Raw genomic sequence first — 6,000 nt, 5'->3', positions numbered from 1 at the left:
AAATATATGAACAGCACCACATCCTCCCTCCACTACCCATCATGCTAGCCAACTTCAAGGTCACCAACCTCAGATTTCCAACAAAAACTAACTTCATGTCCCAGGTTCCCCTCTCCCTTTTCAGAACTATGGAGATTCAGATTCCAGACGACTGAAGTTTGATGAGGCCATAACAGCCAATTCCGAAATGACACATTTTCTGGTATTAAAAAGCTCTGTGGGAAAGAAACAGAGGAAAAGGGATACAACACATTTGGGTTTCAAATAAAACACAACAGTCCCTCCTCCCACCTCTACGTATCCTTCCTCCCAGAGCTCAGAGATCCATACTCATAAAAATCAACCCTACTGTACCAGCCTAAGAGCATTCTAGACTGGTGATGGCTGGCCAGAGAAGTGAGGAACAGAGAAAGTGGCCTGAGCACCATATACAATGGGAGGCTGTACAGAATTCCACTATGCCTAAGGGAAAGAATCCAGCATCTTTCCCTGAATTTCATAAGGCAGAGATTTGGTCTAGTAAATCATCAAGTACACATTAAGGGAGGAGACTGAGATGCATTGAGATTGAGCCTCCAGGGAAACCACATTTAAAGGAAGAGATCAGAAAGTGAGCAATGGAGAGATAAAAAGTGAAAAAAACAAACCTGAAATCATCAAATATTTCAAGGAAAAGAAAACTCAAAGACCCTGAATAAAAACAGATAAATTAACAGGGAAAACATTAAGAACAAAAAAAAAAAATATGGCCTCCAGATCTAGTAAAGGAGTTCAGGTGTCTGGATAAATATTGCTAAAAAAAGGAAAATGATCTAATACTTGTTGAGACAGATTGCCGTATGTGAGAATATGGAAATACATGTTGTTCTTTGGTGATTTAAAAAGAGAAATAAGAATTTCAGAGCAGAATGTATGGCCTGCACAGCAAAAATAACAGGCAAAAGAGTTATAATGGAAAGTCTCATTAAAAAAAAGTAACTGGGAAAGTAAATACGCAGAAGTGATGAACAACTTAGGACAGAATGGTTCAACTCACTGCAAAATTCCTGAGTGTAGCCCAAAGGAGATTAAAATATAATTGGTAAATATTTAACAAAATAAAAAAACAACATATATAATGCTAAGTTTTGGTTTTTCTAAGTCTATGTGCAGGGATCTGATTTAATTTGGGTTTCTCCACTGATCCATAGGAAGAGAAACAGAAAATAACAGACCATAGAGGGGCAGCTAAGTGGTGCAGTAGAGAGAATGCTAGGGCCTAGAATCAGGAAAATCTTAGTTCAAATTTGGTCTTATGACAATAGGTGTGTGCAGACAATCTAAGGATCATAGGTCTCTTAGAACATGACAAATCAAAAAACCTGAGCACTGGACTTCCAAGGGCAGAACCTATAAAAAACAGAATGAAACAAGTTCTCAACTCAAGATATTATGGAGGAACTTCAATAAAGATCTGTCTCATGTGGGTAAAAGGGGAATATAGGCCAGCAGATAGGAGAGCTAGAAAGCCAGCAGGAGGCTCTTAGCCAAAGTACAGCTCAGGTCCAGACTCAGGAAGTCAGCAGTATAGCAGGCCATCAGTGAGGGTTCCAAGCTCAGTTCAAAAGACAAAGTTCAAGCCTGAGGGAACAAACCATTAGGACTTGAAATAACTTAGGCAAGTAATAAGCCAGGGACCAGACCCTTGGCCCCAGTCCAAAAAATGTGTGAGGGGTGGCTAGGTGGCGTAGTGGAAAAAGCACCGGCCTTGGAGTCAGGAGTACCTGGGTTCAAATCTGGTCTCAGACTCTTAATAATTACCTAGCTGTGTGGCCTTGGGCAAGCCACTTAACCCCATTTGCCTTGCAAAAATCTACAAAACAAAACAAAAACAAACAAAAAATGTGTGACTGTGACCACTTTAATCCAGGAGCAGAGCTATCAAAAAGAGTAAAAAAAAAATCCAAAAAGCAAGAACCATAAAAAGCTACAATTCTGAGAGGGGACAATTAAAAACACCATCTCAAAAGAGGAAAGCAATAATAATATGCCTACATATGAAGTATCAAATCCAAAAACATCTGTTGGAAGAGTTCAAAAAAGATTTTAAAAACCAAAGAAGAGAAGAAAAATGGAGAAAAAAATGAGTCATGCAGAATTATGAAAAATTGACTGAAGAAAATACTTTTAAAAGTAAAATTTGTCAAATATAAAAAGAAATCAACTCCTTTTAAAAGTAAAATTGACCAACTGGAAAAGGAAATACAAAAGCTAATCAAAGAAAATAAAATCCTAAAATCAGAATTGGACAAATGGAAGTTTAATGACTAAATTTAATTATTATTTAATTAATTATTAATTATTAATGACAAGACACCAAGATTCCAGCAGACAAAACCAAAAGGCTGAAAAAATAAAAGCAAATGATGGGAAAAAAAAAAATCTGACCATAGACAATTACCATAAGGATAAGGAAGATTAAAGCGAATACTCAGATTTAAAAAAAAGTCAAAGTGTCTACATCCAAAGCCTCCAAGAGAAATATGAATTGATATCAGATCATGGAAAAACGCAAAAAAGAATTTTGAAAATCAAGTAAGGGAAGCAGAGGAAAACTTGAGAAATGAAAGTGACGCAGGAAAATCATGAAAATCAAGTCAGAAGTTTAAGTGCGACACAAAAAAATGCTGAAAAAAAATCATCTGAAAAACAAGACTGAGACAAATGGAAAAAGAGGTCCAAAAAAGTCAATGAGGAGAATACTTTAAAAAGCAGAATTAAGGATATGCAGAGGCAATTTACAGATGAGGAAATCAAAGCTATCCATAGACATATGAAAAATTGCTCTAAATCACTACTTATTAGAGAAATGCAAATTAAAGTATCTCTGAGGTACCACCTTATATCTCTCACACTGGTCAATATGAACAGAAAGGGCAATGATCATTGTTAGAAGGGACGTGGGAAATCTGGGACACTAATGCATTGTTGGTGGAGCTGTGAACTCATCCAACCTTTCTGGAGAGAAATTTGGAATTACGCCCAAACGGCAATAAAAATGTGCATACCCTTTGATCCAGCAATACCACTACTAGGTCTATACCCTGAAAAGATGATGAAAAAGGGGAAAACATCACTTGCACAAAAATATTCATAGTAGCCCTGTTTGTGGTGGCGAAGAATTGGAAATCAAGTAAATGTCCTTCAACTGGGGAATGGCTTAGCAAACTGTGGTATATGTATGTCATGGAACACTACTGTTCTGTTCTATCAGAAACCAGGAGGGATGGGAATTTAGGGAAGCCTGGAGGGATTTGCATGAAATGATGCTGAATGAGATGAGAAAAACATTGTACACCCTAACAGCAGCAAGGGGGTGATGTTCAACCTTGATGGACTTGCTCATTCCATCAGTGCAACAATCAGGACAATTTGAGGCTGTCTACAATGGAGAATACCATCTGTATCCAGACAAAGAACTGTGGAGTTAGAACAAAGACTAAGGACTATTAAGTTTAATTTAGAAAAAAATTGTATCTTAATTGTCTGATCTTGCTATCTCTTATACTTTGTTTTTTCCTTAAGGATATGATTTCTCTCTCATCACATTCAATTTGGATCAATATATACCATGGAAACAATGTAAAAACTGGCAAATTGCCTTCTGTGGGGGGGTGGGGGGAGGGAAGTAAGATTAGGGAAAAAATTGTAAAACTCAAAATAAATAAAATCTTCTTAAAAAAAGATTATCAAAGAAAACTGTCCTGATATTCCAAAAGCAGAGGGCAAAATAGAAAGTGAAAGAATCCACTTTCATGAAAGAGATCCTAAAATGAAAACTGCTAGGAATGTTTTAGTCAAACTTCAGAGCCTCCAGATCAAGGAGAAAATATTGCAAGCAAGCAAAAGAAATAATAACACAAGATTTAGCAGTTTCTACATTGTGTGTTCCTAGGGATTAGATTACAACCAAGAATCACTACTCAACAAAACTGAACATAGTTTCAGGGGAAAAGGTGAACATTCAATGAAATACAGGACTTTCAAATTTTCCTGATGAAAAGACCAGAGCTAAATAGAAAATATGATTTTCAAAAATGAAATTCAAGTGAAGGTAAATCAGGAAAGGCAAATCATAAGGGATGTAAAGATGTTGAACTGCTTATATTCTGCATGGGAAGATGATACTGATAACTTTATAAGGGCAGTTAGAAGGTACTTATATAGACAAGACAGAGGTGGGAGTTGAATATGAAAGAATATATTAAAAAGATTAATTATAGTCCTCCAATTTGTTGAGTTATGTATATTCCATTTTGTTTTCCTGTTAAACGTCTCTAAAATTGAGGGATATTGAAGTCTCCTGTCACTGTTGTGTCTAGGTCTTCTTGTAGCTCAACTATAGTGCTTCCTTTATGTATCTGCAAAATTTTTAGGCTAAGATGCTAAGGGAATTCCTAAGACAATTTGCTAAAAAAAAAAAAAAGTTAAGGTATGTAGAGAATATAAGTTAACACTTGTTGTCAATGTTTCTTTTCAATATAATGTAGCTTCCTTATCCTTTTATTTTTTGAATTATTTTTTGCTTTGTCAGAAAGTACAACTTACAGCTGCTGCTTTTTTTGGATTTACATGTAAATTTTTTCTGTTCCTCAGTTTTAATTTGTATATGTTTTTCTTTTTAGGCTTTATTTTCCCCCAATTACACATTACATATCACTCTCTCAATTTTAGAGACGTTTAACAGGAAAACAAAATGGAAAATACATAACTCAACAAATCGGAGGACTGCAAAAGTATATACAGATTTCTCAGCACTATATAGAACTGGTATAAAAACTGACCTTGTATTAGGATATAGAGATTTTACACAAAACTGTGAAATGGGCAGAAATACTAAATACATCTTTTATATAATGCAATAAAAAGCTACTGGTTCTGGGACAACAAAAGACATGGACTCAAATAAGAGACTTAACAATGGTATCCTAAATAATGAATGTATCAAAGAATGAATCATAGAAATAATAATTATGTTAAAAAATAATGAAACAACATACCAAAATTTCTGTAATGCAACTAAGGTATCTGGGGGAAAAAATCATATCCCTGGCAAATATACATTTACAAAACAGGGGGGAAAGGTTTAGTGAAGTTGATATGAATTTTAAAAATTAGAATACAGAATAAACAAACCTAAAATAAGCACAAAAGAGGAAACATTAACAATTAGGAGAAACAAATAAGCAAAAACCAAAAATTGGTTCTTTTAAAAGAATAACAGACTTAACACTTAATAAAAATCCAAAATAAATAGAAGAATGCCTTCAAAAATATAAAATATACAAACTATTAAAAGACCAGAAAAAGATTTTAAATAATCCAACCCCAAAAAGGAAATCAATATAACTGTAAGAGATCTAACGAGTTAAAAATAATTCCTGGTCATGATTCACTTTTAAAGAATTTTTAAAGAACAATTTAGTACTCATACTTCACAAAGTATTCTCAAAAATTATAAAAGTAGGGGCAGCTAGGTGACGTAGTGGATAAAGCACTGACCCTGGAGTCAGGAGTACCTGGGTTCAAATCCGGTCTCAGACACTTAATAATTACCTAGCTGTGTGGCCTTGGGCAAGCCACTTAACCCCATTTGCCTTACAAAAAAACTCCACTAAAATATATATAAAAAATCATCAATAAAAATCAAATATTATATGCAATGAGTATACACTAGAATTTTTTCCAATAAATTTAGGGATGAAGAATAACCCACTTTTTCCTCTTTTGTTATAGTTATGAAAATGCTGGACACAGCAATAAGGCAAGAAAAAGAATTTTAAAGTACAAAGATCAGTAGAGAAGAGATAAAACTATCCCTATTTGCTAATGTAATGGCATATTTGGAAAATATTAGGGAATCAGTAAAGCTGCTAATTGAGACAATAGCTTCAACCAAGCTGTGAGTTACAAAATGAACCCTCAAAAATCTATATATATAATAACAAAACCCAAAAAGCA

This window comes from Macrotis lagotis, chromosome X (assembly GCF_037893015.1).
Source record: "Macrotis lagotis isolate mMagLag1 chromosome X, bilby.v1.9.chrom.fasta, whole genome shotgun sequence".
Taxonomy (NCBI): Eukaryota; Metazoa; Chordata; class Mammalia; order Peramelemorphia; family Peramelidae; genus Macrotis; species Macrotis lagotis.
Note: the sequence above shows the minus strand (reverse complement) of the source record.